Below are 24,185 nucleotides of genomic sequence, written 5' to 3'. Positions count from 1 at the left end.
ACACTGTGTCTGTGTGGAGGCCCAGGAGAGGAGACTTGTTTTTCGAGGCTCAAGGGGGCTGCACCTTCCTTCTCAGCATCTCTGACCTGTCTCAGTCACTGCACACCTTTCTCAAGCTGCAACTTACAGAACACCCCCGCCCTGCCTACTTCTGTATCTCAGGCCATCTCTCCCAGCCTGCCGCATCAGCCCACGCTGGGCTCCCTTGATTTTTCATACGCTCTTCTCTGCCTCTTGGCCTTGACCATGCAGTTTCCTCCATTTGGCATGTTCTTAATTTGGCTAACTCCTCTCAGTGTTGGGGTTTCAGCCTTACCTGAAACACTCAACCTAAATTAGGCTCTCCCCTGCCCTGTGCTCACACAGTACGGGATACTTTTCTTTCATAACCATTATCACAAGTCGGAATTGCCTGAGAGTGTTAGTTGTTTAATACAGGTCTTCTTCCTAATATACCAGAAGCAACTTGAGTACAGGCGCCATGTCTATTGGTTTAATTCATGCTTAATGTAACTAATACGCCTTGGCAAAAATCAGCCATTCAGTACGTGTGTGTGGAATGAACAAATAAACGTTCGAGTCTGACTTAACCTTGGGAATGCTTTAGAGTGTACTGGTGTAAGGCAGCTATTGCTACTAGAGGCTCCATCACAAGCTTATTAGGCAAGGACAGTCTGCTGCACTGGCTGTGCAGGGCACCCAAGAGCTGGGCACTGCTCAGGCCGCCCCAGAAGTCATGCCCATAAGCCTATTTGCCCAATACAAAAAAGTCGTAAGAAAAAAAAAAATCCCATAGTCTTGCTATCCATTTAACAACACGAATACATTATACTTTGTTTGAGACAGCGTCAATCTGCATGGAGCATAACTGAGATCACACCATATATGTGACTTTTGATCCTGTTATTCTTACATTATATCAAACATTGCAGTAGAGGCAGCTTAAACTGTGCAGCATATGGTAAAGAATCCACATTTGGAGGCTAGATGTTCAATTTAATTCAATAAACAAGGATTGAGCCCCTCTTTTTCCTGGATACCAAGGAGATGATCATTGGATTCTGATGATTACCACTGCTGAGAAACAGCGAAAAGTAATAGTGTACTTCAGACAAGTAACTAAAAGTCAAAAAGATACCTCGTCTACGCGTTTACGGAGCATGCTGTTGCTGGCGTCCCTAAGTAAGGCAGGAAATGACTTCTTTCTCACCATTATGACCCTTACTTGTTGGCAGCTGTAATCACTTCACGGCTACGCAACTACTGTTATATTTTTAAAACAGTTAATACCATATCAATTAATACTCTAAGAGTTCAGTGTGTGCGTTTTTAAAGCAAAACATTTAGCAGTTACACCAACTGGGTTAAAACACTTTCCCTTCCAGAACAATTTACAATATAGTCTGTGACTTAGAAAAGGCAGAGATTCCCAGAGACGTTTTTCCAAAGTGCAGCCTTTCTTCAGTAACCATTAGCTGCACATCCCATACTTTCAAGAGGCTATCCAGGAAAAGAAGCCCCCGCCAAGGAGACACCCTCTGCCCCATTGCAAAAACTTGGCTTTCCATAACTTAGGTCCCAATTCCTAGTCTAGATGTTGGAACTTAAGACAACATACATGTAAATAAGAAAATTCCATTAGTGCTAAGTGCAATGAAGAAACTAAGGGGCACTGGGATAAAAAGGGGGGAGGGGCTACTTCAACCAGATGGTCAAGGGCGACTCCTTTGAAGAGGCAGCATTTGAGCTGAGACCTGAATTTTATAAAGGAACCAGCCAGCTCTGAGGGAAGAACGTTCTAGACACAGGGAAGAGCAAGTGCAGAGGCCTAAGATGGGAAACGGTTTGCCACGTTCTAGGGGCCAGAGGAAGGCCAGAGTGGACGGAGCCTACGATTATCAGGGAGCATTAACAGGAGGTGAGGTTGAGAAGCAGGAGACGCCAAATCAGAAAAAGCCTTGAAGGCCGTGGAAAGGTGTTCGAGTTTTATTATCATTGTAATGGGAAGCCTCTGGAGAGTGTGTAAGCAGGACTGTGACATAATTTCATTTATGTTTTTAAAAAGATTACCATGGCCAGTGTGTGCAGAATGAATGGCAGAGGTGCAAGAGCTGAAAGCAAAGGAGTCCATCCCATAGTCCGTGACTAGGTTTGGCAGATGGAGGCTGCCAGTGACCTTGGGAAGAGTCACCTCACCAACGAGGTAGGAACCATAGCCTGAATGGGGTGGGCTGAGGAGAAAACAGAAGGTGTAGAAATGGACTTGACTCTGAAGACGAACGGAGAAATGGGGTCATAGATGGACACGGTTTTTTGTTTGGGTTGCTTTTTAATTATTCTTAAGGGATGTTTATATGATAATCATCTAAAAGAGGCAGAAATTAATGATGAAGAAGAGAAGGTGCCTCTAGGAGTAGACCAGGGAAGTAGAGACCCAGGGCACACAGGAGCAGGGACAGCTCTTTCTTTGTAAAGCAAAGAACAAGGTACAGGCGCAGGCTGCAGACAGATCTAGCTACTTCTTTATTTAACTGCATCTATTATTTCCTCCATGAAATATGATTCACACAGCAGTTTAGTGAGGAGTTGGAATTCAAAAGCACGCCTGTCTAGATAGATCAGTGGAACAGGATATACAGAAATAGATCCAAATACATACTATAGTTTAGTGTGTAATAAACGTGGCATTTCAAATGGAGGGTCGAGGAGGGAAGCATAGAGGATAATTCAGTAAATGGTTCTGGGACAACTGGTGAGCTATCTGGGAAAAAATTAAGTTGGACCCATTCTCCTCACGCCAATACAAATTGTAAATTTATAAAATAAATTTATATAAATCTTTGAAAGTGGTTCAAAGATTTAAATGATAAAATGAAATCACAAAAGCACCAGAAAAAAAAAACCCGACAAAATTTTTGTTTTATAATCTTAGAATGGGAAAGGCATAAAGTACTATCTAAAACTCAAGTCATAAAATAACTTTGATAAATTTTACTACTCAAAACAATTTCTACATGGCAAAATCTTCTACAAGCAAAATAAAAAGATAAACTGAGGAAAAATATTTGTGATTTATTTCAAAGAGAAGAGGTAATTTCCCTATATAAAAAGTTACTATAAATAAAATCAACAACTCTAAGAAAATGGGCAAAAAATACCAACAGTCACAGAAAAGGAAATACAAAGGGCTCTAATATGCTCAACCTTGCTGATAAGAGAAATACAAATAATATTAGATTGGATCTCAACTGTTTTACCCATCAGATTGTTATCAGTATGTTTGCAAGGACCAGCAAACTATAGCCCCCTTGGCCTGCTTTTTGTATGGCCTGTGGCTAGGAACCGTTTTGTGTTTTTGAAGGGTTGTAAACAAAACAAAACAAAAGGTTTACCAAGAATAATATGAAACAGAGAATGTACGCGGCCCACAAGTCTAAATAATGTTTTCTTTCCACCCTCTACAGAAAAAGCTTGTCCCTCCCTGGTAGACAAACAGGCACATTCCTTCACTGCAGTGGAAGTGTAAATTGGAAACATGGACTAATTAGCGACCATAAAAAAACAGATGCTCTTTTACCCATTGATACGGAAGGAACTAAAACATACTGTTTTTTAAAATTAATTAATTAATTGGCTGCATTGGGTCTTCGTTGCTGCATGCGGGCTTTGTCTACTTGTGGTGAGCGGGGGCTACTCTTCGTTGAGGTGCAAGAGCTTCTCATTGCGGTGGCTTCTCTTGTTGCAGAGCACGGGCTCTAGGTGCGCAGGCTTCAGTAGTTGTGGCTCACGGGCTCTAGAGCACAGGCTCAGTAGTTGTGGCGCAGGGGCTTAGTTGCTCCGTGGCATGTGGGATCTTCCCAGACCAGGGCTCGAACCCGTGTCCCCTGCACTGGCAGACGGATTCCTAACCACTGCGCCACCACATATTGTTAAAGTGGAAAAAGTAAGATATAGAGCAATGTAACTTGTATGTTATGAACTGCATAAAAAGATGAGAAAAAAGGGATTTAGAGGTTTATTTGTTTATATACCAGAAACGATATAAAAAATGGTAACACAGGGTTGCCTGTGAGGATGGAAACTAAGTCACTGGTGGACAGAAGTGGGATAATGGCTTTTTGCTAACTACCAGTTTGATTTTTGTATAATGTGGACATATAACTTGTTTTTAAAATTAAAATTAGTCATAAAATAAATAACATTACCCTGTTTATTTCCTGCACTCACTTGGTAAAAATACAATTAACTACTTTCCTGGCACCTTATACAAACTAGGAATTGGAGGACTGAACCTGAATTTTAACTGAAATACTTCTCCATGTATGTGTATGCAATTGTGTTCTCCTCCTTCAAGTAACGAGATAGGGATCCTTGAACTTCCAATTGTTTGGTTTGTAGGGTTCCTCAATTATTTTCTATCTTCTGCTGTTCAAACAAATATTTTTAAATTACACAATGGCCTCCTCCCCACTCCCCCCACCTTTTGGGTAACATGACATCCCTGTGACTGACTCATTTTATAGCTGGAAGTGTGTGTGCACCTTCTGACCCCTTCACCCATTCTGCTGCCTCACCCCCATCCTGGCAACCACCAGTCTGTTCTCTGTATCTATAAGCTTGGTTTTCTTTCCTTGTTTTTTTAGACTCCACATATAAGTGAAATCGTATGGTATTTATCTTTCTCTGTCTGACTTATTTCTCTTAGGATAATGCCCTCAAGGTCCATCCATGTCACAAAGGGCAAGATGTCATTTTTTTAGTGGCTGAATAATATTCCATTGTACATATATGCCATTATCATGCTGATGGACACTTAGGTTGTCTCCATGTCTTGGCCACTATAAATAATGCTACAGTGACATGGGGGTACATATATCTTTTTGAGTTAGTGTGGATCATATGGGAGTTCTATTTTTAAAAAGCGATGTCCTAGAACAATACTATAAAATCTATTTGGTTATGGGTGGGCTTCAAGTTTTCAACCTTACTGCTTTCCTCTGCTTCACCCAGAAGCTAGACACCTACACCATGCTCACCATGTTGATTTAAGTTATGAATTACCTGATTTTTCCTCCCTCTCCCCCTCCCATCCTCCATTAACAAATATACTATGCCTTATTATGTAAGGCACAGTTCTAGGCACTGGGGATATGGAGTTGAATTCCATAGGCCTAGGTCCCTGCTCTCATGTTTAGTTAACAGGTACCCATACTGTATTGTTTCCTGTTGCCGCTATAACAAACACTATAAATTTATAGGGGCTTGAAACAACACAAAATTTATCATGCTGTTGTCAGAAGTCCAAAATGAATCTTAAGAGGCTAAAATCAAGGTGTCAGCAGGGTGGGTTCCTTCTGGACACTCCAGAGGGGAATCTGTTCCCTACTTCTCCCACTTCTAGAGACTGGCTTTCCTTGGCCCCTGGCTGCATCACTACCATCTCTGCTTCCGTAGTCAAACCTCTCTCTGCCTCCCTCTTATAAGGAGACTTGTGATGAGGAGACTTGTGATTACATTTAAGGCCCACAAGGATAATCCTGAAAATCATCCTCACACCTGCAAAGCCCCTTTTGCCATAGGAAGTAACATTCAAACATGCAGGGGACATGGGTTCATGCCCCGGTCTGGGAGGACCCCCCTTGCCGGGGAGTGGCTGGGCCCGTGAGCCACGGCCGCTGAGCCTGCGCGTCCAGAGCCTGTGCTCCGCAACGGGAGAGGCCGCAACAGTGAGAGGCCCGCGTACCGCAAAAAAAAAAAAAAAAAAAAAAGATTATGGGGATGAGGACATGGATATCTTGTCGTCGGGTCATTAATCAGCCTACCACGCACAGGAGGAAGTGGGTCAAGGAGCTTCAGACCACAAATTTCCAACCCAAACTCTAGGCTCTCTATTTTAAATTTTATGAAAATTTCTAAGAAGTGCTCAATCTAGTTCTCCAATACTTAATAAGGAAAACTCTACCAAGTAAGATCTCAAACACTCCCTGTCCACTAAAAACAATAAACCCAATGATCTTTGTACTTCCAAAGTTCATTATTACCTTTTTTAGACTTTCATAATAAAGACACTTACTATTAGGCTTTAGTTTAATAAAACTATTAGCTGGCAGAAGTTCCTACTGAGAGATTCCTTGTTAATAAAGAGATTAAATGGAGCATGCCTCTCCCCTCCAATCTGAATAGCGCATTAAAGGCTATCATCACTAAAGTTCAGTTCCTATCAAAGCATTATAAACCACTACTAAGCACAAGCAGGTAGAGGCCACAGTAGTGACTCATCCTTCAAAATGAAAAATAGTTCATATGAGGCCTCCCTGGTGGCGCAGTGGTTGAGAGTCCGCCTGCTGATGCAGGGGATACGGGTTCGTGCCCCGGTCTGGGAGGATCCCATATGCCGCGGAGCGGCTGGGCCCGTGAGCCATGGCCGCTGAGCCTGCGCATCCAGAGCCTGTGCTCCGCAACGGGAGAGGCCACAACAGTGAGAGGCCCGCGTACCGCAAAAAAAAAAAAAAAAAAAAAAAAAATAGTTCATATGGACAACTCACAAATGACACTCCCTTATCTGCATTAAGAATACCTGCTCAATAAAGGAATTTAGTATAAAATGAACAATTTTAGAAGAGTTAGAATATACCTGACCAAGAAAGATACACAATTCTATTCTGAAAGGGATTTGAGACTATTTCAGTTTATTACTAGGCACAGATACAGATAATATCACTGGCGTATTTTTCCAACCATTTAAAGAACAGGTATTATTAATACTATTTAATGTTTTGCAACATAGAGAAAGCCTCCAAATTCCTTTTTGAGAGCTAGCTTAACATTGATGCAAAGTTCCTAACAAAGAGAGACTAAAGGAAAAACAGACTGACTGACCTATCATATAAATATGGTACAAAAATTCTAAATAAAAAATGTTAGAATCCAGCACATTAAAAGAATAAACCAAAGTGACCAGGTGGGATTCAACCAGATATGCAAGAATGTCTTTATATTTTAGGAAGTCAATGTAATTCTTCATATTAATAGAAGAGAAAAATCATAGATTATCTCTACATGATCTGGAATGATATTTGATAAAATTCAAAGTCCACTGCTTATACCAATAATGATTTCATACTTAGGCCAAAGGAATCAACTGAAAAATTACTATAAACAAGAGATTTCAAAGATAATGGTTATATAATTAATATATTATATAAAAAATAAATTTCTTTTCAAATAACCAGTTAGAATATATAATGGAAGGAAGGACTCAATTTACAACGAGACTCACAAAGAATACATAATTAAGAATAAAATTAACACAAACTGTAATATATTCATGAAGACAATTCAATCATGATATTTAGGTAACAGAAAGGGTGACTTTATGAAGATACATGAAGGTAGATCCTGTTCTTGGGACAAGAAGATTGTATACTGGTAAAGGCACAAAACTCTGATAATAAGAAAGACTATTAATTTCTAATATATGAAAATCTCTTCACATAAAAAAATTTTTGACCACTGAGTCAAAAGACAAAGGACTTGACCTTGGAGTCATCTGATCTATCGCCTAGTTTTCTTTACCCTTAAATTTGTGAAGATAATTTCTGATGTTGAAAACTGGCTTTAACTTTTTCTTTAAAGGCAGGTTGAGTTATATACAATAAAATCACCCTTTTCATGAGTTTTGATAAATGTACACAGTCATAACACCACCACAATCAAGACACAGAATAGTTCCATCACCTCCAAAGGCTTCCCCGCACCTCTTTGCAGTCTCCTCCCATCACCACATCCCATGGCAGCCACTGATCTGATTTCAGTTCCTATTGTTTTGCCTTTTCCAGGAGGTTATATAAATGGATCATATTGTACATAGCCTTTGTGCCTGTTTCTTTTCACCTAGCTAAGGCTTTTGAGATATATTCATATAGTTACATGTATCAGTGGCATGTGCTTTTTTTTTTTTTTTCCCACTGTTTGATAGTATTCTGTTGTCTGGAAGTAGCATAATATGTTTATCCATTCACATTTATTTGGGGTGTTTCCATTTTTACAATTTTATAAATAAAGAAGCTATAAAGAGTCGTGTACCGGTCTTTGTATATACATATATACATATATATATATATATATGTTTTCATTTCTCTTGGATAAATACCTAGGGTGAGACTGCTAAACTGTATGATAAGTGTGTGTTGAAATGTTTTTCGAAGTGGCTATACCTTTCTGTATTTCCACAATGAATGAGATTACCAGTCGCTCCACATCCTGGTACAGTCACAGCCAGTCTTTTCATGCTAAGTGGTCTATTGGATGTGTAGTGGTATTATGCTGTGGTTTTAATTTGCATTTTCCTAATGACTAATCATGTTGGGCATCTTTTAGTGTGGTTATTTACCATCTATGTGTCTTGGAGTTCAAATCTTTTACCCATTTTTAAAAATTGGGTTTTTAAAAGTGAGTTTTAAGAGTTCTTTAGGTATTCTGGAATCAAATCCTTTATCAGAGACATACCTTGAAAATATTCTCCCCCAGTCCGTGGCTTATCTGTTCATTTTCTTAACAAGGTTTTTGAAGAGTAGAAGCTTTTGATTTTGATGAAGTGCAATTTATCAATTTTTTCTTTATGTTTCAATGCTTTTGGGGTCCTAATCTTTGACAAATTTTAAATGATGAAGAAGCTACTGTAATTTGAATATTTATAAACAAAACCTTACTATTTAGTTATTAATTATTAAAAATAGAAAATGGAAGGAAGCCCAGGTGAAACATAACTTGTAACTGACACCCTGAACTCTTAGAAGGTCCTCCTTTATTTCAAGATATGCAATCAGCTCAAAAGGAGCAACAGTCAAAGCCAGAAGGTCCCTGAGGCAATGTTTTACTTCTAAAATGTAATAACTTAATATTTTCCAATTACCGAGACTTCACTGAATAAGGACAACATAAAATTATAACAAAGACTGAGCTAAAGAAAATAATGTTCTGTTTTAAGGGTACAATAGTTGAAAGCTGCTTAAAGATGGCTTAACAATTTGCCTGGTCTGCATAATAAAATTTATTTATATGACTTGCCAGACATGTTGTCAGACATCAAAGCACAGACTCTTAAAATCATGGGAAGGCTCAAATTACTTTACCTCTTTGGGTCTCGACTTGTTTGTAAAACTAAGTTTAAGACGAATAATTTAGCACATGGAAGATGTCTAAATACACATAGTAAGTACGGGTAATGTAAACATTCAGGCATCTTTTTAGAAGACCCTACCTTTATATGCAGCGTATATGCAGTCCCCAGTCAGTACAAAATTATTGATATTACCAGCAGCACAAAAGTAAAGCCCTCACCACAGTTAAAACTAACAAAACATTTCTAGAACTCAGGAGGAAGTCATGACTAAGCTGAGACTTGAAAGACAAAGCATTTTAGCAGACCAGGTGAACCTGGGGGTGTTGGTGAGAGATGAAGGTGTAAGAAGTAAAAAGGGCCAGAAACAGACGTTTACATGACAGCAATTGAGGTTTTTTTTTTTTTTTTTATCCTTAGAGCAAAGAGAATTACCAGGAGTTTTTAAGTGAGAGATTATGACTCAGAAGGCAGGAAGAGCAGCCGCAGGCTACAGGGCAGTGGTGACTAGGGAGAAGATGGGGATGGATTTGAGACATTAAGAAAAAAGCATCAACCAAAGCTGGGGACAGATTAGATATGAGGGGTGAAGGGACAATTCAAGCCAAAGCACCCAACTTCCTGGCTTGAGTGGATATGGGTTAGGAAAGGAAGAGGAACAAGCAGCATTTTTAGGAGGGGTGGTGGTGAAAAGAGTTGGTGCAAGGAAATGATGGAAATCTACACCGATTTTTTAATGGATCAAAATATTTTAAAAGAAGAATCTAAGTATAAGCAGTTTTCTTACCCCAGTCACAGAGGTTCTGCTACCACACTATGACTTGATTTCAGCAATGTTGAGAAATAAGCAACAGGGCGGAACCTAAAAGGTGGAAGATAAAAAGACCGATAAACTACTATTTATAGCTATTTTAACATTTTTCTTTGAACCACTAAATGTGCTTTTAAAATAAGATTACCAATAGAAAAATATTTAAGTTATTAATTATAAAGAATATACATTTTGCTTCTGTATTCCTGTGCTAACTATGGCAAGACACATAACAATAATCTTTTGAATTTTGAAACATGTCTTTTACCTATTTGAAAATTCAATACATGTTATTTACTGAACATACCAGCTACAAAATTGGATGAAGAAGTAATATTCAAGCCTGAATTTAACAGAACTACTAAAAAAGTGTGATTTATATAATTTATACCTGCTTTAGAGTCTACTGCATCCAAGCTATAAATTGGGTGTTTAAATACTGTTATTTTGAGTTTCTCTTATTGATATATTATAAATCTGATATTGCCTGTGAAAACTCTGCTGATTTAAGAAGCAGAACCAGAAAAACATAATTGAATTAACCATGCCTGGGGCTTCCTTGGTGGCTCAGTGGTTAAGAATCCACCTGCCAATGCAGGGGACACGGGTTCGGGCCCTGGTCCGGGAAGATCCCACATGCCACGGAGCAACTAAGCCCGTGCGCCACAACTGCTGATCCTGCGCTCTAGAGCCCACGAGCCACAACTACTGAGCCTGCGCTCTAGAGCCCATGAGCCACAACTACTGAGCCCACGTGCCTAGAGCCCATGCTCTGCAACAAGAGAAGCCACTGCAACGAAAAGCCCGCGCACCGCAAAGACGACCCAACACAGCCAAAAATAAATAAATAAAATAAATAAAAATTTAAAAAAAACCCATGCCTGAATGATCCAACTTAAAAATGAACAGGGCATTTGATTAACTGAATAAGACATATCAAACTAATATTAGAAGAAATACTGACAAAAAGTTTAACAGAAAGTCATTAGCAAATGAAATATTGTAAAAGAATCTAAGTATGGCCTCTGGTTTACATGAAGACATCTGTTAAATCCCACTTTGGGAGGGACTTCCGGGAAAGATGGCAGGAAGAGTAAGACGCAGAGATCACCTTCCTCCCCAAAGATACATCAGAAATACATCTACACGTGGAACAACTCCTACTGAACGCTGGCAGAAGACCTCAGATCCCCCAAAAGGCAAGAAACTCCCCACATACCTGGGTAGGGCAAAAGAAAAAAGAATAAACAGAGACAAAAGAATAGGGGCGGGACCTGCACCAGTGAGAGGGAGCCGTGAAGGAGGAACAGTTTCCACACACGAGGAGCCCCTTTGCGGGCGGAGACTGTGGGTGGCCGAGGGCGGGAGCTTCAGAGCCAAGGAGGAGAGCACAGCAACAGGGGTGCGGAGGGCAAAGCGGAGAGATTCCCGCACGGAGGACCGGTGCCGACCAGCACTCACCAGCCCGAGAGGCTTGTCTGCTCGGCCGCCGAGGCGGGCGGGGCTGGGAGCTGAGGCTCGGGCTTCGGTCGGAGCGCAGGGAGAGGACTGGGGTTGGCGGCGTGAACACAGCCTAAAGGGGGCCAGTGCGTCACGGCTAGCCGGGAGGGAGTCCAGGAAAAAGTCTGGGCCTGCCGAAGAGGCAAGAGACTTTTTCTTCCCTCTTTGTTTCCTGGTGCGCGAGGAGAGGGGATTCAGAGCGCTGCTTAAAGGAGCTCCACAGACGGGCGCGAGCCGCGGTGAAAAGCACGGACCCCAGAGACAGGCGTAGTACGCTGGGGCTGCTGCTGCCGCCGCCAAGAGGCCTCTGTGCGAGCGCAGGTCACTGTCCACACCCCCCTTCCGGGGAGCCTGTGCAGCCCGCCACTGCCAGGGTCCCGGGATCCAGGGACGGCTTCCCTAGGAGAGCACACGACATGCCTCGGGCTGGTGCAACGTCATGTTGGCCTCTGCCGCCACAGGCTCGCCCCGCACTCCGTACCCCTCCCTCCCCCCGGCCTGAGTGAGCCAGAGCCCCCAAAGCGGCTGCTCCTTTAACTCCATCCCGACTGAGCGAAGAACAGACGCCCTCAGGCAACCTACACGCAGAGGCGGGGCCAAATCCAAAGCTGAACCCCGGGAGCAGTGAGAACGAAGAAGTGAAAGGGAAATCTCTCCCAGCAGCCTCGGGAGCAGCAGATTAAATCTCCACAATCAACTTGATGTACCCTGCATCTGTGGAATACATGAATAGACAAGGAATCATCCCAAGTTGAGAAGGTGGACTTTGAGAGCAAGATTTGATTTTTTCCCCTTTTCCTCTTTTTGTGAGTGTGTATGTGTATGCTTCTGTGTGAGATTCTGTCTGTACAACTTTGCTTCCACCATTTGTCCTAGGGTTCTATCTGTCCGTTTTTAAAATTTATTTTCTTACTAATTATTTATTTTAATAACTTTATTTTATTTTATCTTACTTTATTTTACTTTACTTTATCTTCTTTCCTCCCTCCCTTCCTTCCCTCCCTCCCTCCTTTAGACAACGAATCATCCCAAATTGAGGTGGACTTTGAGAGCAAGATTTATGATTTTTTCCCCTTTCCCTCTTTTTGTGAGTGTGTATGTGTATGCTTCTGTGTGACATTTTGTCTGTATAGCTTTGCTTCCACCATATGTCCCAGGGTTCTACCCATCCGTTTTTTTTCTTAATAATTATTTTTTATTTTAATAACTTCATTATATTTTATCATACCTTACTTTATTGTACTTTATCATCTTTCTTTTTTCTTCCTTCCCTCCTCCCTCCTTTCTTTTCTTTCTTTCTTTCATTCATTCTTTCTTTCTTTTCTTCTACTAATTCTTTCTTTCTACATTTTCTCCTTTTTATTCTGAGCCGTGTGGATGAAAGGCTATTGGTGTTGCAGCCAGGAGTCAGTGCTGTGCCTCTGAGGTGGGAGAGCCAACTTCAGGACGCTGGTCCACAAGAGACCTCCCAGCTCCACGTAATATCAAACAGCAAATATCTCCCAGAGATCTCCATCTCAACACCAACACCCAGCTTCACTCAATGACCAGCAAGTTACAGTGCTGGACACCCAATGCCAAACAACGAGCAAGACAGATACACAACCCCACCCATTTGCAGAGAGGCTGCCTAAAATCATAATAAGTCCACAGACACCCAAAACACACCACCAGACGTGGACCTGACCACCAGAAAGACAAGATCCAGCCTCATCCAGCAGAACACAGGCCCCTCCATCAGGAAGCCTACACAACCCACTGAACCAATTTTAGCCAATGGGGACAGACACCAAAAACAATGGGAACTACAAACCTGCAGCCTGCAAAAAGGAGACCCCAAACACAGTAAGATAAGCAAAATGAGAAGACAGAAAAACACACAGCAGTTGAAGGAGCAAGATAAAAACCCACCAGACCTAACAAATGAAGAGGAAATAGGCAGTCTACCTGAAAAAGAATTCAGAATAATGATAGTAAAGATGATCCAAAATCTTGGAAATAGAATAGACAAAATGCAAGAAACATTTAACAAGGACCTAGAAGAACTAAAGATGAAACAATCAACGATGAACAACACAATAAATGAAATTAAAAATACTCTAGATGGGATCAATAGCAGAATAACTGAGGCAGAAGAATGGATAAGTGACGTGGAAGATAAAATAGTGGAAATAACTATTGCAGAGAAGAAAGAAAAAAGAATGAAAAGAACTGAGGACAGTCTCAGAGACCTCTGGGACAACATTAAACGCACCAACATTCGAATCATAGGGGTTCCAGAAGAAAGAGAGAAAAAGAAAGGGACTGAGAAAATATTTGAAGAGATTATAAGAGAAAGCTTCCCTAAATTGGGAAAGGAAATAGTTAATCAAGTCCAGGAGGCACAGAGAGTCCCATACAGAATAAATCCAAGGAGAAATACGCCAAGACACATACTAATCAAACTGTCAAAAATTAAATACAAAGATGACATATTAAAAGCAGCAAGGGAAAAACAACAAATAACACACAAGGGAATCCCCATAAGGTTAACAGCTGATCTTGCAGCAGAAACTCTGCAAGCCAGAAGGGACTGGCAAGACATATTTAAAGTGATGAAGGAGAAAAACCTGAAACCAAGATTACTCTACCCAGCAAGGATCTCATTCAGATTTGATGGAGAAATTAAAACCTTTACAGACAAGCAAAAGCTGAGAGAGTTCAGCACCACCAAACCAGCTTTACAACAAATGCTAAAGGAACTTTTCTAGGCAAGAAACACAAGAGAAGGAAAAGACCTATAATAACAAACCCAAAACAATTAAGAAAATGGGAATAGGAACATACATATTGATAATTACCTTAAATGTAAAGGGACTAAATGCTCCCACCAAAAGACACAGATTGGCTGAATGGATACAAAAACAAGACCCAGATATATGCTGTCTACAAGAGACCCACTTCAGACCTAGAGACACATACAGACTCAAAGTGAGGGGACGGAAATAGATATTCCATGCAAATGGAAATCAAAAGAAAGCTGGAGTAGCATTTCTCATATCAGACAAAATAGACTTTAAAATAAAGACTATTACAAGAGACAAAGAAGGACACTACATAATGATCAAGGGATCGATCCAAGAAGGAGATATAACAATTGTAAATATTTATGCACCCAACATAGGAGCACCTCAATACACAAGGCAAATACTAACAGCCATAAAAGGGGAAATCGACAGTAACACATTCATAGTAGGGGACTTTAACACCCCACTTTCACCAATGGACAGATCAGCCAAAATGAAAATAAATAAGGAAACACAAGCTTTAAATGATACATTAAACAAGATGGACTTAATTGATATTTATAGGACATTCCATCCAAAAAAGACAGAATACATATTTTTCTCAAGTGCTCATGGAACATTCTCCAGGATAGATCATATCTTGGGTCACAAATCAAGCCTTGGTAAATTTAAGAAAATTGAAATTGTATCAAGTATCTTTTCCGATCACAACGCTATGAGACTAGATATCAATTACAGGAAAAGATCTGTAAAAAATACAAACACATGGAGGCTAAACAATACACTACTAAATAACGAAGTGATCACTGAAGAAATCAAAGAGGAAATAAAAAAATACCTAGAAACAAATGACAATGGAGACACGACGACCCAAAACCTATGGGATGCAGCAAAAGCAGTTCTAAGAGGGAAGTTTATAGCAATACAATCCTACCTTAAGAAACAGGAAACATCTCGAATAAACAACCTGACCTTGCACCTAAAGCAATTTGAGAAAGAAGAACAAAAAAATCCCAAAGTTAGCAGAAGGAAAGAAATCATAAAAACCAGATCAGAAATAAATGAAAAAGAAATGAAGGAAACAATAGCAAAGATCAATAAAACTAAAAGCTGGTTCTTTGAGAAGATAAACAAAATTGATAAACCATTAGCCAGACTCATCCAGAAAAAAAGGGAGAAGACTCAAATCAATAGAATTAGAAATGAAAAAGGAGAAGTAACAACTGACACTGCAGAAATACAAAAGAGCATGAGAGATTACTACAAACAACTCTATGCCAATAAAATGGACAACCTGGAAGAAATGGACAAATTCTTAGAAATGCACAACCTGCCAAGACTGAATCAGGAAGAAACAGAAAACATGAACAGACCAATCAGAAGCACTGAAATTGAAACTGTGATTAAAAATCTTCCAACAAACAAAAGCCCAGGATCAGATGGCTTCACAGGCGAATTCTATCAAACATTTAGAGAAGAGCTAACACCTATCCTTCTCAAACTCTTCCAAAATATAGCAGAGGGAGGAACACTCCCAAACTCATTCTACGAGGCCACCATCACCTTGATACCAAAACCAGATAAGGATGTCACAAAGAAAGCTACAGGCCAATATCACTGATGAACATAGATGCAAAAATCCTCAACAAAATACTAGCAAACAGAATCCAACAGCACATTAAAAGGATCATACACCATGATCAAGTGGGGTTTATTCCAGGAATGCAAGGATTCTTCAATATACGCAAATCAATCAACGTGATACACCATATTAACAAATTGAAGGAGAAAAACCATATGATCATCTCAATAGATGCAGAGAAAGCTTTCGACAAAATTCAACACCCATTTATGATAAAAACCCTGCAGAAAGTAGGCACAGAGGGAACTTTCCTCAACATAATAAAGGCTATATATGAGAAACCCACAGCCAACATCATCCTCAATGGTGAAAAACTGAAACCATTTCCACTAGGATCAGGAACAAGACAAGGTTGCCCACTCTCACCACTCTTTTTTTTTTTTTTTTTTTTTGCGGTACGCGGGCCTCTCACTGTTGTGGCCTCTCCCGTTGAGGAGCACAGGCTCCGGACGCGCAGGCTCAGCGGCCATGGCTCACGGGCCCAGCCGCTCCGCGGCATGTGGGATCTTCCCGGACCGGGGCACGAACCCATGTCCCCTGCATCGGCAGGCGGACTCCCAACCACTGCGCCACCAGGGAAGCCCCTCACCACTCTTATTCAACATAGTTTTGGAAGTTTTAGCCACAGCAATCAGAGAAGAAAAGGAAATAAAAGGAATCCGAATCGGAAAAGAAGTAAAGCTGTCACTGTTTGCAGATGACATGATACTATACATAGAGAATCCTAAAGATGCTACCAGAAAACTACTAGAGCTAATCAATGAATTTGGTAAAGTAGCAGGATACAAAATTAATGCACAGAAATCTCTGGCATTCCTATACAGTAATGATGAAAAATCTGAAAGTGAAATCAAGAAAACACTCCCATTTACCACTGCAACAAAAAGAATAAAATATCTAGGAATAAACCTACCTAAGGAGACAAAAGACCAGTATGCAGAAAATTATAAGACACTGATGAAAGAAATTAAAGATGATACAAACAGATGGAGAGATATATCATGTTCTTGGATTGGAAGAATCAACATTGTGAAAATGACTCTACTACCCAAAGCAATCTACAGATTCAATGCAATCCCTATCAAACTACCACTGGCATTTTTCACAGAGCTAGAACAAAAAAATTTCACAATCTGTATGGAAACACAAAAGGCCCCGAATAGCCAAAGCAATCTTGAGAACGAAAAACGGAGCTGGAGGAATCAGGCTCCCTGGCTTCAGAATATACTACAAAGCTACAGTAATCAAGACAGTATGGCACTGGCACAAAAACAGAAATACAGATCAGTGGAACAGGATACAAAACCCAGAGATAAACCCATGCACATATGGTCACCTTATCTTTGATAAAGGAGGCAGGAATGTACAGTGGAGAAAGGACAGCCTCTTCAATAAGTGGTGCTGGGAAAACTGGACAGGGACATGTAAAAGTATGAGATTAGATCACTCCCTAACACCATACACGAAAATAAGCTCAAAATGGATTAAAGACCTAAATGTAAGGCCAGAAACTATCAAAGTCTTAGAGGAAAACATAGGCAGAACTCTCTATGACATAAATCACAGCAAGATCCTTTTTGACCCACCTCCTAGAGAAATGGAAATAAAAACAAAAATAAACAAATGGGACCTGATGAAACTTCAAAGCTTTTGCACAGCAAAGGAAACCATAAACAAGACCAAAAGACAACCCTCAGAATGGGAGAAAATATTTGCAAATGAAGCAAGTGACAAAGGATTAATCTCCTAAATTTACAAGCAGCTCATGCAGCTGAATAACAAAAAAAACAACCCAATCCAAAAATGGGCAGAAGACCTAAATAGACATTTCTCCAAAGAAGATATACAGAGTGCCAACAAACACATGAAAGAATGCTCAACATCATTAATCATTAGAGAAATGCAAATCAAAACTACAATGAGATATCATCTCACACCAGTCAGAATGGCCATCATCAAAAAACCTAGAAACCATAAATGCTGGAGAGGGTGTGGAGAAAAGGGAACACTCTTCCACGGCTGGTGGGAATGGGAATTGGTACAGCCACTATGGAGAACAGTATGGAGGTTCCTTAAAAAACTACAAGTAGAACTACTATATGACCCAGCAATCCCACTACTGGGTATATACCCTGAGAAAACCATAATTCAAAAAGAGTCATGTACCAAAATGTTCTTTGCGGCTCTATTTACAATAGCCCGGAGATGGAAACAACCTAAGTGTCCATCATCGGATGAATGGATAAAGAAGATGTGGCACATATATACAATGGAATATTACTCAGCCATAAAAAGAAACAAAATTGCGTTATTTGTAGTGAGGTGGATGGACCTAGAGTCTGTCATACAGAGTGAAGTAAGTGAGAAAGAGAAAGGCAAATACCATATGCTAACACATATATATGGAATTTAAGAAAAAAAATGTCATGAAGAACCTAGGGGTAAAACAGGAATAAAGACACAGACCTACTAGAGAATGGACTTGAGGATATGGGGAGGGGGAAGGGTAAGCTGGGACAAAGCGAGAGAGAGGCATGGACATACATACACTACCAAACGTAAGGTAGATAGCTAGCGGGAAGCAGCCGCATAGCACAGGGAGATCAGCTGGGTGTTTTGTGACCGCCTGGAGGGGTGGGATAGGGAGGGTGGGAGGGAGGGAGAGGCAAGAGGAAAGGGATATGGAAACAGATGTATATGTATAACTGATTCACTTTGTTATAAAGCAGAAACTAACACACCATTGTGAAGCAATTATACTCCAATAGAGTTGTAAAAAAAAAAAAAAAATCCCACTTTGGGATGCACGTTTCATTTAACTTAGCTCTCTCTTTGTATAGTGGCTTCCCCGATCTTTTGGTTTGCTTTTGGATTTCCTTTCTGTTTCTGTTTCTTACGCCCATATTCTGAGTCAACATATATTTATTAAGAGTCAGATACTCTGGTAGGCATTGGGGGGGAGGGGGGAGGGGTAGGGGAAGGGGGTTCAGAGATGAGCAAGTCAAAATCCCTGACTTTGAGATCTTACAACAAAGTAACAGATGTGGGGGAGGACAGTATTAAGTGGTTAACAGGCAAGTCTGCCTCCTGCATCCCTTTCCACTTAAGTCACACTTGCTTTTTCTATGTTGCTTTTTGACGTCATAGCTTCAATTTTTATTTTTTAATTTAATTTTAATTGAATCATCCTGTAGATGTAGTGCAGTCTATTTACCAGCTCTTGTCATAGAAGACATCATAGCTGTTTGGAGTTCTTCTAAATTCTAAATGGATAACCATCTGTTTCTATATCTAAAATGCTTTTCATGAGGTAGGTTTTAAGGAATTGTAATGAATGAACGGATTGTTTAAGGTTTATTAGACATATTGTCCAATGCTTTTCAAAAGTGCTATACAACTGTTCACGACATTCCTATTAGTAATGGGCATTCTTTTAAAAAATCTGCTAATTATATATTGGGGAAAAGATCTCATTTTTTCTAATTACGTCTTTGATTACATGATGAGGGTGACCATTTTTTCCATGTATTTATTTATTTCGTGAATTGTTAATTCGCATCCTTTACTAATCTGGCAATAGTATCTCATATTATACTTTTTATACTTTCATGTCACCATTGGCTAGGCTTTCTTTCCTCTTGCTTTCCCAGTCCACTGTAGCAAGTTTCTTCTGTTGCTGGGTAGATCTACTTCCCATGACAGATCAGGAGAGGTAACAGACTATGTTCACTGGCATTTTAGTGGATGGGCTTTACTTCAGGGTTCATGGGCAAGGAACGGGTTGACCAAGGTACGATCTTTCTCCAAATATCAAAATAAGGAGAGTATTCCCTGGAACACTAACTCTTGCACTAGAACGCCTAGTCCTCCTCAGGCTGAGAGTCTAAAAACAAGGTTTTTTTGAAAGTAGATTTCCAACATTAGCAATGGTAACCACTGTTGTGTAATCTCTGTATGGGCTGAGTGAGTGGGGAGCATATCCAATTAGCTCTTGATATCCCCTCCTTTAATTACTACCATGTCCTATCATCTCTTCTGCTCCCTGTTGCTACTGACTCAAGCTTAGAGTCTCTTCAGGACTCTAAGGGGAAAAATAGATTCTACGTGCAGTTTCCCTCATGGGTATGCTGGGCTGGGGCTTCCTCCACCCTGGTCCAGCCATCAACGCCATCTGTTTTCTGTCTTCTGGAACCTGGAAGTGTCTGCTTTGCTGATGGTCACTCCATCTGTTCCCATTCTCAGTTATGGATTTACAAATTTCCGCCTCTAACTTTTTTTCCTCTCTGTCGTTTCACAGGGAGTCGGGGCTACAGAGGAGTAGGGGACATTAATTTAGTCTATTGGCTTTCCCTGCAGATGAGTTAAAATCCAGAGCTGACTTGATTTGGAATGCCAGAATATTTCAGATTTAGAAACTATGAAAATCTCTATTAAAGAGATCTAATTTTAAAATTAGCCTCAGCTTTTTTGCACAGCAAAGGAAACCACTGACAAAATTAAAAGACAACCTACTGAATAGGAGAAAATATTTGTAAATGATATGACCGATAAGGGATTAATATCCAATATATATAAATAGCTCATACAAGTCAACATAAACAGCTCATACAACTCAACATCAAAAAAAGCAAACAACCCAATTTAAAAAATGAGAAGAACTGAATAGACATTTTCCCAAAGACGAAATGCATATGGCCAACAGGCACATGAAAAGATGCTTGACATTGCTAATCATCAAGGAAATGCAAATCAAAACCATAATGACATCACCTCACACCTGTTAGAATGGCCATCATCAAAAAGACAACAAATAAATGTTAGTGAGGATGTGGAGAAAAGGAAACCCTTGTACCTTGTTGGTGAGGATGTAAACTGGTGCAGCTACTATGGAAAACAGTACAAAGGTTTCTCAAAATACTAAAAATAGAACTACCATATGACCAAACAATTCCACTCCTGGGTATATATCCAAATAAAAACAAAAACACTAATTTGAAAAGATACATGCACCCCAAGGTTCATAGCAACATTATTTACAATCGCCAAGATACAGAAGCAACCTACATACACACTGGAATATTACTCAGCCATAAAAAAGAACGAAACCTTGCCATTGCAGCAACATGGATGGACGTGGGGAGCATTATGCTAAGCGAAGTCAGACAGAGAAACATAAATACTGTAAAAACAACAACAACAACAAACTAGTGAATATAACAAAAAGAAGCAGACTCACAGATATAGAGAACAAACTAGTGGTTACCAGTGGGGAGAGGAAGGGGGAGGGGTAATATACGGGTAGGGGATTAAGAGATAAAACTATTAGGTATAAAGTAAGCCACAAGGATATATTGTACAACATGGGGAATATAGTCAGTATTTTAGAATAACTATAAATGGAGTATGACCTTTAAAAATTGTGAATCACTACATTGTATACCTGTAACTTATTTAATACTGTACAGCAACTATACTTCAATTAAAAAAAACAGCCTGAGTTTTAAACAACACAATTTATTCAGTACCAGTTATGAGAATAAATCCGTTTCCTGATGTCAACCGAAGGAAAATGCACAACCTTAAAGTTGCATGTTATGTTTTATTTGGGGACCTTCCCGAGGATGACAGCCCAGGAGACAGCCTCTTAGATAGCTCTGACGAACTGTTCCAAAGAGGCAAGGGAGGATATCTAGGAGTTTTTGCTGGGGGGGAAAAAAACAGCAACAACTGCTAATCACAAAAACCAGACATCTCAAGTTAATGATTTTAGTGCTTTTCTATGTATGAAAAGATGCAAGAGTCTGGGCTCACTGAAATTATTCCTTAGATATGCACCTTAGCTATCTAGGGCCAGTATCGTGTTTTTCTCCGCCCTGAATTCCTCTCAGGGTGCACCGTCGGTCGGGGTGGCCGCAGCGGCTGACAGCTTGATGGCGGGCAACAGTCACTGTCTACCAGGATGGCAATCTTTGTTTACTGAAATGACAGGCAACTTTTTTTCTGTCCCCACCAATACGGGTGACCAAAGAATCACAAATAAGGAAGCAGCTAGGACTAGGCAATATCTGGCATAAAAAGGAGTTAAGAGTGAGACACAAGTGGGAGAGAAGAGAAAGGAGAGCCAGTAGTGTTTGTTGCTGTAGAGAAGGGTTGAAATGATTTATCTTTAATGTTTTCTTTACAGCATTGGGACTGGTTAGCTAAAACTCAGTTTATAAGGGAACATATTGATCAGTCATGGCCCTGCAAATTAAGCACTGAAACCATTTTAACAAACCAGGAATTTAAGGCTAAAGTTTAACTCCACAGCAACAAAGAGAAATTCCCTTTGTACCAATTAAGCTTTACTACAGCTCTTTCATAGACAACCTGCTGAGTTTCTACTTTGTGGAATTGTGGCTGAACAGCCAATTCTTTTTAAAGGAATAACAAGGAGCCGCTAAAAAACCAGAAAGAAAGAAAATATAAACTAGTAACCTTTGAAATTCTGACTTGCTATGCATGGCACCCCGTACCACTCCAGTCAGGTTAACCTCTTGTTATGTACTGTAAGATGCTCACTGTTAAATAATATGGCATAGCAAATATACAGAAAATATCATTTTAAACTAAAAACCTCCTCTGACAATGAATATATTATCTGAACTTATATTTAATGACAACTTGAATATTATCAATTAAATTCTCCATTGCAAACCTGTTTACCACGGGTTCACTTCCAAGGGCTACGCTGAGTGCTGTTGAATAGTCCTAATCTTACAGTTAGTATTGATCACCACGCCATGCACGCATGCAGCATACATGCATCCATGCATGGGACTTGAGCTCCCTCCCCACTCAACAATTTTTCATGATCCTAAAAGTAACATGTGCTCATTGTATATAATGTGGAGAGTAAAGAGAAGAGGGGAAAAGTCACCTGTGTCGTCCTATCATCCACTGTTAATATTTTTGAATTTTTATCTTCTTCCAGGATTATCTTATACAAAGCATTCAACCAGTCATATGGTTCAAGAAACTGGAGAAAAATTCTGAGGAGAGCAGAAAAGAAGAGAAAAAAGGAGATTTAAAAAATCACAGGGCTTCCCTGGTGGCGCAGTGGTTGAGAGTCCGCCTGCCGATGCAGGGGACGCGAGTTCGTGCCCCGGTCCGGGAAGATCCCACATGCCGCGAAGCGGCTGGGCCCGTGAGCCATGGCCGCTGGGCCTGCGCGTCCGGAGCCTGTGCTCCGCAACAGGAGAGGCCACAACAGTGAGAGGCCCGCGTACCGCAAAAAAAAAAATAAAAAAAATCATAATACCTGGAGATGGGACAACAACATTGGAGGAAAATAAATATTTTCATTTATTGAGATACTTTTTCAACTACTGATTATCTCATGAAACTCTCAAGGCTTCTTTATAACTATTATCCACATTTTACAGGTGAAAAAATTGAGCCACACAGAGCTTTTTAAAAGGTGCCCCAAGGGCTTCCCTGGTGGCGCAGTGGTTGAGAGTCCGCCTGCCGATGCAGGGGACACGGGTTCGTGCCCCGGTCCCCAAAGATCCCACATGCCGCGGAGCTGCTGGGCTCGTGAGCCATGGCTGCTGAGCCTGAGCGTCCGGAGCCTGTGCTCCGCAACGGGAGAGGCCACAACAGTGAGAGGCCCGCCTACTGCCAAAAACAAACAAACAAACAAAAAAGGTGCCCCAAATCACACTGCTGATGTGGAGCCAGGGTTTTTAAAAATCCAGATCCTAAGTGTTTACCACCTAAACTTTACTACCACTATGGAAGAAAATAGTTAAGAATGAGCTTTTTTACAAGGCTTAGGGCACAGATGGCTTTAGACACAATTTCTTTTAAACATAAAAAGATAATTCTCAAGGGTGGCACAGAAAGGCTACACAAATCATTTTATTTGGGTAATAACAACCTAAATGGGAAAAGAATTTGAAAAAAGAATAGATACATGTATATGTATAACTGAATCACTTTGCTGGACACCTGAAACTCACACAACAGTGTTAATCAACAATACTCTAATATAAAATAAAAGTTAAAAAAACAGTCAGTGGTACTGAAAGAGCAATAGTCATACCAAAAGAAGCCATATTATAACTGCATTTATGAAGACAGAAATTTCATAAAATACAAACACCTGAATTTTACTTTTTAATAAAAGAATAATTCATTAGAGTTACATGTGTTTTATCCCAGGAATACAGTAATAACTTAATATTAAGAATGCTATAAAATAATATAATCACATGACTAGGCCCAATGAGAAAAGCCATATAATCAACAAAAGAGAAAAGAAAAAGGCATCAGAAAAATTCAATA

The 24,185-nt window shown here is 40.1% G+C and overlaps 1 long non-coding RNA gene across 2 annotated transcripts in view; it reads left to right on the top strand.

Annotated features, from left to right (window-relative positions):
* Positions 1-23,213, top strand: part of LOC307058218 — a 90,172-nt gene extending 66,959 nt beyond the window's left edge. For both annotated transcript variants that reach the window (XR_013811088.1, XR_013811089.1), the window contains 2 exons: positions 2,066-2,203; positions 22,834-23,213. This is a non-coding gene — a long non-coding RNA (uncharacterized lncRNA). The remainder of the gene's footprint in view (positions 1-2,065; positions 2,204-22,833) is intronic.
* Positions 23,214-24,185: the final 972 nt, after the last annotated feature.

The sequence above is a fragment of the Hyperoodon ampullatus genome, assembly GCF_949752795.1.
Source record: "Hyperoodon ampullatus genome assembly, chromosome: 9".
NCBI classification, from domain to species: Eukaryota; Metazoa; Chordata; class Mammalia; order Artiodactyla; family Ziphiidae; genus Hyperoodon; species Hyperoodon ampullatus.
Note: the sequence above shows the minus strand (reverse complement) of the source record. Positions and strands in the feature narration are given on the sequence as shown.